Source organism: Haliotis rubra, unplaced genomic scaffold, assembly GCF_003918875.1.
Source record: "Haliotis rubra isolate DU_JTF1 unplaced genomic scaffold, ASM391887v1 Scf330, whole genome shotgun sequence".
NCBI lineage: Eukaryota > Metazoa > Mollusca > Gastropoda > Lepetellida > Haliotidae > Haliotis > Haliotis rubra.
In genome coordinates this window covers 763,540-775,986 of record NW_025767003.1, presented here as the reverse complement: position 1 = coordinate 775,986, position 12,447 = coordinate 763,540, and the positions used below count along the sequence as shown (strand labels likewise).

At 40.1% G+C, this 12,447-nt stretch overlaps 1 protein-coding gene across 1 annotated transcript in view; it reads left to right on the top strand.

The window, feature by feature from the left end:
• LOC124284215 overlaps positions 1-12,447 on the top strand; it is a 30,862-nt gene that overhangs the window by 4,592 nt on the left and 13,823 nt on the right. The window contains exon 2 of the mRNA XM_046720277.1: positions 8,006-8,079. The gene's annotated coding sequence lies outside the window, so the exon portion shown is untranslated. The remainder of the gene's footprint in view (positions 1-8,005; positions 8,080-12,447) is intronic.

The window sequence follows — 12,447 nt, the reverse complement described above, 5'->3', positions numbered from 1 at the left end:
GAGTCCAGACAAACATTCAAGCATTCCCTGTTATCACTTACCAAACATAGAACCCAAAATACCATATGGTCTAGGGAGGGGCTTAGCCAATGAAGCCACAGCGTGTCGAATCATTCTTGACCACAAGAATACACTTCCAAGGTTCCTGTTCCCAAACTTCATAAACATATAACCCAAACATTGAAGGATGTGGCTGGGTAAAGAATACAGGGTTTTAACATGCTCAAACACATTCTTCCCTTGTACCATCCCGCCACATGGCTTGTTTTAATTCGAACCACCCATACATATCTGACATGTTGCACCAGGCATGACATGAATAATTGCTGCAAATCAGCAGGACATGAATATCTTACTGCAGTTCCCATGTCCCTAGCCGTACCCAGTGACCTTCCTATGCATGAAGGTAGCATGGGCAGTGAACACGTGTTCATGTCATTGCAGGCATCCATAATTGGAACTGATTGGCTATTTTAATGTTGGTTTTCTGTTCGTATAGTAACTGCTGTTACATATCTATTATTCATTAGCAGGCTGTTATATAACTTAAATGTTGTTCAAAGCGGGCTCCAAAATCAATATAAGGCGTTACTTATATGTAGCAGTGAGTTTGTTAGAATACGTGGCATTAGGTTAGTTTCGGCTTTCGGTTTTAACAGCTTTTGAGAGGATATTCTTCTATATTACTGCACAATTTGAAATAGTAATCGTTTTGCGGAAGGTACTCTGACAATTGCTGAGAAAATGAAACCCCGACTTGTTCATAAATGTTTTCAACCGGGAAGCTATTATCGTGCATGTTAGGCTGTCGGATACAGCTCCAGGTGATTCTGGACCTATGTCATCAGACAAGGATTGATACTGAAATATTCAACCCGTTTCACGAATGCGGTGGAAGCGTTAGACAAGAATCCGACCATCCGCCCTCTTTTGACGCCACCGCCATGCAATATTCAACACCTGGCCGCGGTATGTCCACGCTCTGTCCATCTTAACGGGAGATGGACTCCTTGATTTCTCGCTTCACATATTTTCTAAATTATCCTATATCTGACACCCGTGGAACCTTCATGGGAGATTGGGGATACGGTGTCACATCAGATATGATCCACTTGGATTGACGTCCATCTTGTTTTAGTTGGACCTTTCTCATTGTGACAGCACAGCGAGGAGGATGAGATAGATTACAGATCAGAGTTGACTTCAAGGGTTCTGGCAGGCATTTTAACAAATCTTGTTTTGGCAAAGAACGGAATTTTTATGACACCGAGGTCGGAAGACAAGTGACCCGTGTCAAATCGGACAGAGGTAGATTAAAGCTGAACAATATCAAATTTGACTTTTATTTCGATATAATATTTAAAATCCAACAAATGAGCACTTGGCTGTCAGTATAAATTTGAATGTAATTAGATGATGAGAAGAAATTTCAAAATAATTAGATGAAGATGTCCTTTTCCGCTATGTAGTCAGCGATGAACTTGCATATTTATGTGGAATTCAAAGACATTTTAAAAGGTTTGTACCAACTTTAAGAATAGAATTATTTTGAGCACGTCAATCGACTAAGTCACAATTTTCCAAATCTCCATTGATTACTACAAGTGCGCCGGTGCGAGGCATTTCTACGGCGTTGACATGAACAGTTTGAATCAAATTGGGATATTTCACACGGTAATTTGCAATGTCTGAGAGTAGAACTGCCAAGTGGCTCAGCAGTTGGTAACTGTCCGGCACCCTGGTGGTGGCAATTTGTTTAAATACAGGTAATCATTACACACAACTGTTCTCGATCACAGCGTACAAACTGCGACAAGTACCTAGATGGGTTTTCATAGAAAATATTATGACACAAGCGCCGGAAGGGGGTCGTCCCTCCCAACGCAGCGTCTGCTCATCTCCAACGCTGGGAGGCTGACACTTGAGATGATAGTAACGAAAGCTGGTCAGATTATAATTGGTCTGAATCATCCCTGGATTCTTCTGGATATCATGTTTAAATCTGGAGCGGGATGTCATGTGGTTCGTTGGTGGGAATTTCAAAATTTGAATTAACTAATTAAATCGATCAAGGTTTTGATGCCTGGCAGTGTTTCTTAAGGGTTTAATTGACACGTCCACGATCTCATTGTCAGGCGTGAATAATGTATTTAGTGAGACAGCTAAACATGGTCAAAACTGACAGTATCGGGTGCTGTTTCCCACACAACACAATAACACTATCAGATTTGAACCACCCCACTTCACATGGCTTGTAGCATAATCGTGAAGTGTGTTTTTTATTATCCAATACTGAAAACAATGTGTTGCACTGTGGACGCTATTTGAAATAACGTTCATAACGTCATAAGCAGGATATTGATTTGGGAAACTTTGTTGATTGGTGAAAATGGAGTCGTCGTGTCGTTGTTTTTATCCATGGGTTTACCATTCTTGCTTTAATCAAACTAATTCCGTACAAAGACACAGTTTTAAATTACATTAACAACCAGTAAACCAGCATGTCAGTTTATGCAAATCCCGGTAAACCCTTCCCATCAAGCTAAGTGATAATGTGGTCTAGAGCTCTCCATGTTTAGATTAGGCACGTTTTAGACCACCAGTTCCCCCTGAGCTGTCGTGTTAATGATAACCTTTGACCTTCCTGCAAGTCGTGGTTGATCACTTTTCTGCCAATTTCCTCATTTCTCAGTTCTGATTTACACCAATTAGATTTAATGATAAGCCTCATTAACAACGTTACCGAGGGTGGTACAGCGTGAGAAAGCGCCCTCTACCGAACAGCCTCGTTCTAAAGTGTGATGTTGCGTCACGTGTTACGTAAATCAGCGTCAAGCACATCTCAACAAGTCAAATATCGGCCTCGAAATCAAACATTATCCTTCTTTGGAGTGGATAATGTTGACAGTGTTTTACATTCTGAGGAGTTAGTGACTTCCTATCCGTGATGCTCTCAGATTCTTATAGCTTTTTTGGCCAGGGATGACTGGAAATGTTGCCAGATCGTTTGATCAACACCAATTCTTTCCAAAGTATATCAGTTGCAGCTGATATTTATATATCTGTTTAATTTCTTCAGTAAATCTTGCTTGGGTTTGATTCCGAAAAGATAAATCTATTCAGTCAAACATCAGTGAAGCATTCGCAAGTAAAACGAATTGTTACCACATGCCTTTGTTGCTTAGCAACGGGTAATATACGTACCTGTTGGGGGCGTGTTGTGGCTTAAATGCATTGGGGTTGTGGGCCATAAAAACAGAAATACTGTCTGTGGTTTAGATAGAGTAGTAGATAGCCATTAAAACGCGAGGAAGGATACGTGGGTAGAGGAGTGGTAAACATGGCGGCCATGTTTCGCTATCGCTACCACTGAACAAACTAATTGATGCCATTTCTTATCTGGTGAAATTGAGTGTACAGGTCAATCGATCTGATAGATAGACTAGTATTGCACCATAAAACGGCAGGGTAAACTGTGATTGAGATTGACAGTTGTACAAAGGGCGTAACAATATTTGTTCCGAGTTGATAATTGACGTCGTTGTTTGACCCAAGTGGTGTGCAAAGTCTCAGGCTCGAAGTGAGAACTGGCGAACAACTATTTATCGCTATAAACATCATAGATTGGCACTTGACTTCTACACTGAAGTCAGTGATTGTCTGTTACACGACTGTGACGTAATAGAACAAACGGGGACGTTTTCCCACTGCATGCCACGGCGTGTTCGACTTGTTGAACATTGCTTTCCATTCAGTCCTCTTCTGGACTTAATGTCAGGAGCAACGAAGCGAACGCTACCTTCAGTTCTTATCATGTCCATATTTCCGCCATTTTCTGGTGGGATAGAGTTTGTTCGACGACCGTAAGGACAATTAGTGTCAGGTAAAATTCGGGGTTGGTTGAGGAGGGGAGGGGGAGATGTAAGGGTGGATAAAAATGACGGGGTGGTTTCACTAGCTTGTGCACATCTGCGGGAAGCTGCCATTCAGACCTCTACTGTTATTCAGTAGTCTCAATTAAGCTAATGCTACCCGGTGAAAACATGCTTTCACAGCTTCTGTTCGGAAAACGTTCCCGTTCATCAGCGTAACTATTTTCTTGAAATCTTAGAATTCTTAAGTGAATAATGTCGGTCTAAAACACGAACCATGACATCTAAAAGAGTAATTTTTGAGAACAGGATGTTCACGGTGTAATTATTTTCTTGGTAAATGAAAGCGTTAGAATTACCCGAAAACAAATTTCACCTTATAATTATTTCATCCAAAACCAGTAAGTAGAAAATTACAGACGCAGTCGATTTCAGATACTTCATAAATCGCAAAACATCCTCGAACTATTTTTGTAACAATTTTAGATTTGTATGATATTCCACGGATCAGATCAGGTTATATATAAAGTTACCAATTTTGTGTTTGTAGTAATTTTCAATTATCCCCCCAAAACAGCTGGTGTCCAATGTCGTCTTTAATTGGTAAGATAAAAACCAATATCTCATCAAACAGTATTTTATGAGTCAGTCCTGGCATACTGGTATGCCATTCAGAGGTTTCCTGAACCAAAATGTTTAAAAATGGACTTAAGATGAATAGCATTATACAATATACATATTATAGTATATTGTTATGTCCCAATCGTGTGATAATCCCTTTATATCGCCTAGAGAAGAAGAAAGTACAGGATAATCTGCTGGTGACTGTCCAGTGTTTCAGTGCTGTTGATCGTCCCCAGTGATGTCGTAGGTTGATGTAAGAGATTATTCAGATTGGAAGGTGAACACAGAGGTTCTTTGTGTCGGCCTGCGGGTAGACGATAATCGTTGCGCTGTTGCTGAGGATAGTGGGGGTAAACGTGCAACAACAGCCAAAGGGCAAAGCAGTTGTCGACCACAATACGACAAGACCCGATAGACCTTGCTTGTGAAAAGGCCACCAGAAACAAAGCGGCCTTCATTACAATCTGACCTGTTCCACCGTCTTTGAATGCACAGATTCGGACATCAAGAACCACTTGGCTTTGAAGTTTGCCGCCAACCGGGTCATTTGCGACAATTTTCACTTGTTGTGAAGAAAACTGATACCCCATTGTAGGGGTGGGAGGATAACAGTGTTTGTTTGAGGTTTATCTGATACAAGCCTTGAGTAATCCTGGAAAAGAGCTCGTAATAAAAAGTAATGGCCGTATCGCCCATGGTGGTTTGTGTAATGTTGTTTGGGTTGCTTGTATTTCTTTATTTGTATATAACCCTTGATTTATCGGAAGGAATACAATGGGACTATTCTTTCGGATGAGCTTTCATTATACTGCTACTAAGTAGAATGTACATGTGGCCGAATCCAAGCATTTTAGGAATGGCGTTACATTCGCAAATATTCTGCGAATTGAGACTCCTTCTTGATCCGAACCGACTTAAGAGACTTCCGTGGATTAAGGAAATATTTCAGTCAATTAAAACATCATAAACTATCAACGGACGGTTGTTAGAAAACCCCACAAATCGGCATCGATCAAACGTTGAATTCGTGATCATTTATTCAAATATTTGAAATTCGTCAAAGGGGTCATTTGATGCAGCTGGATTGGAGAATATTAGTACATTGCTTGATTGTTCGTTGGGAATATGACGAATTCTTACTCTGGTGTCTAATAGTAGTCAAAGAAAGTCATTGTCAATTTGACCAAACAAAACAAATTATCAGGTCTGTTTCCTGTAAGTGAACAATTGCAATACTTCTGGCCGTTTTCCGCAAACTCTGTTAAGAAATAGGCCGACCAAGCTTAGCTGATCCATTAACAGATTATGGGATCTGTTCCATAGACAACGATTGTTTCTCAGATACGATTCTGAAACTTCTTGGTCAATTTCCTCTGTGTCTTTTCTGACGACCGCCACGGATTCACTGCTTTTGAGTGACACCAAGAACTAAAGATTGTATAGAGAGTATTTAACCCTTATTGTGGCCGTGTATCGGACGATTAAGCAACTGTGAGCAGAATTTGCCATGGAGGGATTAAGCTTGAATGGCGCTAGGGGTTACTGGTCATGTTAGAGTGCATATCTGTATGTATCAATAGCAGGAACCCCGGGACGTACCTATTAGGTATGAGAAATGATTGACACAAACGGGGTTATTCAACCTGCACAGACGTTAGGTGCCAGGAAACAATAGTATATTGATAAATGATTCTCTTCTCTCCCACACAAGTACACCATGGACTGACACGTTCTGAAGGTCACGTGAATGAACTCCCGGTACAAGTTATAGAAAACTGTTTTTATGATCTGTAATCGTGCTAATTTTGTTTGAACATGCTCATTTTTTTGTAATAGGATAGATTCTGTCATGGGAACATGTGATTCCTTTGTCATGGAGGAATATGTGATCTTTTCCCTATGAATATGTTCGAGTTTAACAGCACTTTAAACGCTGGAGTGTTTCAACTTCGGTAGCTGTTGAGGTCCATAGCTCTACTTTCACAGGAGAACTGTTGGTTTAATCAGGATTAAGGCGACTTTGTGTCAAGGGGATGACAAGTGCAAAATACATTCTTTGTATGTCGGTGTCCACCCCTAGGACGACGTATCCCAGACTATCTTGTCATCGATGACATCTACTTCCAAGACACTTCTTGGGGGAAGGGGTTCCGCCCTCTGGGACTCGCTGCACAAGGCGCTGTGGGAGGGGATGTCAGAACGAGGAACGGGATTAGTAGGGAGGGCTGCCACAAGGGTGAAGTATGGGGAGGAGGTTTTCACCGTGACGGGAAGTTGAAGTTGAGAGAATATTCTGAAAAAGATCTCTACTGGTTTAATTATCAAGGATACGGGCGCTTCTTAAACTATGGTGGGAAATGAATGGTTTTCTTTGGTTTCCAACCTAACAGGATAAGAGGTTTTGTTCAGTGTAGGAGGTTGAAGTTAGATTTATACAAAGACCACGAAACAATACATGAAGTGTTGGCCCTTTTAGCGAAAACGTCCAGTGGTCAGAGAGACCTGTTGTTAGAATGACAGACGTTAAAGGTCCTTGGTGTCAGGCTCGGCTATATCTCACTGTCCGTGATCCTACTTGAGGATGAACAATCATCAAAGGAAATCGTTTAACCCGGAGGGACAGAACAAATTTCAAGATGGCCAACCAACATTTAGAATTAATACTAGAGAGTGCCAACTGTCAAATACGAGAAAAGTATTAATTACAGAAATTTATATTAAATAGATTCCTTTAGTAAGTTAGTTATACGAATCACATTTATTCATAGTGAAACACCACAGTTAATCGTTTCTTGTCGCTGGTGACTCAAAGGGAGGTAACTCTAAGATGGTGATTACGCAAGACACGTGTCTGAGAAGGCGGGGAGCTGATCATTCTCGGTGAACTTTTAAGGTGCTTCGCCTGATTCACCTGGTAAATTACTGTTCCAGATTGGTTTGATGCCTGAACTTATTGACAAATTAATCAACCGAAATTGGACATCTCACAAATTGCATTCGTAATTCAAGTTGCACGCATAGTCAACTTGAAAGATTCACTTTGAAATCCGAAGTAGATCAAATTTCCCCAATCTATGTCTCCATTTGGACGACAAATTGAATTATAATTAAAGGTCAAAGTTTAGCAACATTAAGACAGGGGTGCTTATTAAATGGACGCGCAAGACGAAGGTTGTTCAAAATGCATTAAGATACGAGGCACCTGAGCTACAATGAACAGAGGAAAGGTCACACTTGGTGAAAATGGTCTAATTCACTCTTGGTCACATGCAACGAAAGTGTGATCGCTGTGAAGCCATTTGCGGGAACAATGGGTGATTTCTCAGGTTTCACGCTCGAGGGAATATCGTCCATGTCGTGGAGAATTCCGGCATGGTCTTTGACGGCAATTGAAGACAGATGGGCCCTTCCTCAGTAAAACATCTGTGCTAACGCGTGTCTGCCTTCTTCTGATGTCAGGTTCCTTTTTGGTGTCAGCACCTTTTGAAGACCATTCCTTTATTTTTCAGAAATTGCCCGTGTGATGTAGAAAGTGCTGCTGTCAAACTCTGGTAATGTGAGCCCGGTTGAAAATACATACATGGTGAGTAGAACCTCATTCCTCTTGTGCAAATTTTCACCCAGTTTATGAAAAGGCCAAAGACTACTGTAGTCACAATGCATGCTAACAATGATTGTTTCTGGTTTCCTGAAACGTTACAGTGTTGTAACTTTTAACACTTCATTAGCCCATCATTCCATGTGATAAACTCCAAGAGTATGGCTAACTCAGCTGTTTGATAACCGAGTTATAAGCTCTGCTAATGTTATAACAACCCTTTAGTCATCTGCAATGGTTAGGGATATTCAACAATGGGTTTTATTGCTGTATATAACTGTGGATCACAAATGTGTTTTGACTAAGCTGACCTAGATATAAAGTATTTAGTTCAGGCTGAAAATCAAGGGGGGTCATTAGTGACGCTCCTATCTCCCTTTTGGAATCAGGCAAGAAGTTAAAGCATCATATTGCATCAGAGGCCTTGGACAGATCAATTTGCAATCAATCATGGCTGCTGAAGTCTAAAGATGGGGTTGGATGAAGTTAGGACTAAACTATCTTGAACTAATTGAGTGTATATCTGATTGGCCTGGGGAAGAAGAAAATTGGCCCCTTGGTACCCCATTAGAAATCTCAAGGGGAAGAGCAGTTATCTCATGGGTAGGGGCACCTGTTGGCTCTTTACACTGTTGAGGATTTATAAGGGTAGCCTAGGATCTGGGTACACTTAGGTTTTTATATACTGCTCAACCCATGACCGTAATAATCAGTTATTTCAGATATATAAACTTACGGTTGATATTATGAGAAACAGAAAGATAAAAAATATGGCCATACCAAAAGAAAAGCATTATCAGTGAAATGATGTATAGCCTTAGAAACGAAGCTTGCTCCTAATGTATTGCTTGATAAACTATAAGTTCTGAGTGCCAATCCCAGATCAATGAATGCTTTTGTTAATTCATTATCAGATATTAATGTCATCCTGAATAACCTATTCATTTCAATCAGATATTATTCCTGACATTGCAACAAAGAAATTATGTCCACGTTTCAGGACCCAAACAACATGACACTAATAACTTTCATCAAGTGGATAATAAGAGTAAATAAGCGTGACAATCACCAACATCATTGCATGTAATTACTTGTGGGAGTGCATGAAGTGCATGTCAGAAATTGTAATTTTTAGTAATTACTGTAGAAACAGGCTAATTTCATACATAATGTATGCAAACTTGCTCCAGTATGACATGAGAATGTTTGCTGATATTGAGTTGGGTCAAACATGACTTTCTGATAACTTGATTGCTTTGGCTGACACTTGAACAATGCAGATTCAGTCCAAGGGAATGGACACAGGCTTCGAGAAATGAACTTGACACAAGTAAATTGAACTTATTACCCTGTGCAAACATAAATGGTAAAAATTTTCATCCACACACTACAAGGAACAAAATAGTCATTGTGAAAGAATAAAGAAGTTAAAGATGAATTACAATACCACTGTGAGGGCTAGTGTCAAGCCAGACTCATGTATTTGAATAATCGGATACTAAAGTCAACTATGGGAGCACCGAATTGAAGCTATTGTTACAGCCCGTGTGCTTTCCCTCACAGAGAGCAGGGGATTATGGGATTGTTTGAAGAGGGGTCCTCCTATCGACAACGTTTTACGTTGTTCAACAAATATTGACTGTCTCGATCTGTCACTCATTTCAAATTTACCCAATGTCCAACGTGAGAAGGCAGATTCAGTATGGGACTTTGGTAAGAGATGAACGCCTTCTGCTGTTGGTTTTGGTCACCAAGGTCTACTACCAAGCCGGGGAGGCGCTTCTCCAGACAGGAACATGATACAGGCAGATCCCTTAGGGCCTAGGTGGGCAGAATGATGACATGTGGCTCCCCCTACTGTTTTATGTCTAATCCTGATTACACAGTATAAACCTCTGCGGATACATTTCATGAGGATGAAATCGGAAAGGACAATCTTATTACTCCCTGGACTTCAAAATGTTTTGTCAAGGTACTGGAGAATTTATCACAAATATTTTTATGTATTCTTCTCTGAACCCATGTTCTTCATACACATAATGCAATTTGTTATTTCTTTCAATTTTTATTATTTGGCTGGATAAAAGTGAATGCAGGAAATATTCTGTGCAGAGTTTAAAATTACAAATAAACCTTAGTCATGTAAGCTCTCTGGTTTGCTTTGGACTCATGTAATTAGCTTACAGCCAACTAAGATTTGTATCATTTAAATTGTAAACTTTTTTATTTTAAAGCTTAGTTCCAAGCACAGTTATGGATTGTTATTTTTAAGATAACCTTACATTTAACATGTTGCACTCAGTTGAAGGTCAGTACTTCAGAGAGGCAGCCGTCACACTTTGTGACTTGAAAGCCAAATAAGAGATGGCAGATTATGACACTTAAAAGAATTCTTTCCCATAACTGTCTTGTTATGTGTGCTCTGCTCTGTTATCAGATGTAAATAGTGTTTAAATAGCCCCAGAACTCCAAAACAACTCTGTTTGTTCCTGAAGATCTGATACTCCATCAATATCTGTTCTTGTTAAAGGGGCTGTTTATGGTGATATGTAGACAAAGGAGTCCCTGAAACAACAGTTGTGGGGTCAGTCTGTCCATCAGTGGACTCATAAACCAAGTAGTAGTTACTAGGACCTTCTCCAGTCATGATGACCATAGGTCATAGTTCTCATTACCGCTACACAGGAACTCAAGGAGTGAAGTGTCCTTATTGCCCTCTACAGTACAGCCTAGTTTACGTTATGTATCACCACTCAGATTAAAAGACAAACCAGAATCAAAGGGGAAATCATTGCAGCATATCACTTGACCTTGGAGAAATTACAGCACAAAGTTTTATCACTTGTATTATTGTAGGCTTAGCAGCATTTTGTTTACAATTAACTTTGGTATTTGAAATCTGACACTGTGTGTTCTTCTCCGTTGATCACTGAGTAAAGAGCCTACTAGTCTGCCTATTTTCTAGTCAATATTGGGTTTATGGTTTCCAGATTGTTGTCTTAGCAGTGATAAGCTGGGTTAATGAGAAGATCTTGGACACATTGTACTTGCTAGAGTAAATTATTAGTTGATCAGATCAGTTTCGTGAAATGCCAGTAAGCCGACAGGTAAATGGTACTAGCACTGCTGTAAGTGTCCCTTTGCACCTTACTTTGTGATCACAGGTGATGGAGTGGCAAGGTCTGATATTGTCGGGACACTTTAATGTCCAGCCTTGCCATCTTGACCTTGGAGGCAGTGGTCATTGAATGACCAAATACCCCATGACCAGCTACACAATACTATTCTAAACAAAGAGGCATTCAAACAGGTTTACAGCATGGCACATCAAACAGACTCAAGATCCTCTGTGATGAGGTGAACCAGAGCTCAACCCAACCTTGTCTGTAGGAAAAACAAGATGGCTGACAATGACGTCTGCAGATGTTGTAAAGGCTTAATGAACAGGATCAAACAAACTAGATTGAGGGGAAGGGAAAGGCTAGTCACACAGGGTAATAAAACTGTATGAACTGATGAAACTGTGTCTAGAACGGTCACAGATGAACAGAAGCATCTGACCAAAACCTTTCCCGAGTTCTCTGCTTCATTAATATGTGTCTTAACTGGAATTAAGCATGGACGAAAGATATGGTTGGGGAGTCTTGCAGTGCTGCTATTGTCAGGTTAACTGATCAATGGAGATAATGCAGCATATCACCATGCAGCGACAATAGCATCCTAGACTCCATTAGCATAGGCAGGAGACCGAAACTAACAAGCACATATGAAATGAAAAAAGGACATGGACTGCGATGAAATATAATTGCTACTCTGACCAAGTACTGTAACTAGTGTGAAAGGAGGTTGGTCTTTTGGGGCTGACCATGAGAAAAAACATCAACTGGATTTACAGTTATGCTAATAAAAGGGCAAACCTTTTTTTTATCTTCCTCACCCTGTTGCTGGGTGCAAGGACAAATATGTGACCCCTGTTGATCTACAGGCTATAATTTACTAGTTCAACGAGCTTAAACCGAGATACTGAATACATATACATGCATTAGGGTCTCACGATATGAACTTTTAATGACAGTTTAGGCCAGAAAAAAATCAGTCTTATGACCTTGGGATAGAAATGTGCATTCTGTGCTATAAAACTGGACAAGAAAGTCAAGGGTTTTTTTTACTTTACTGAAAGTTAAGATTTGGGCATCCTAAGATTTTTTCAGGTCAGTGTTAATATGTTTTATATTAACAAACATCATGAACAGTGATTGATTTAAGATTGATTTAGTTGTTTATAAAGTCTCACTTGTTAGTTGATGTCCTAGAATTCTTCAAGATAAACGAGTAACCTGATACTAACAAAAG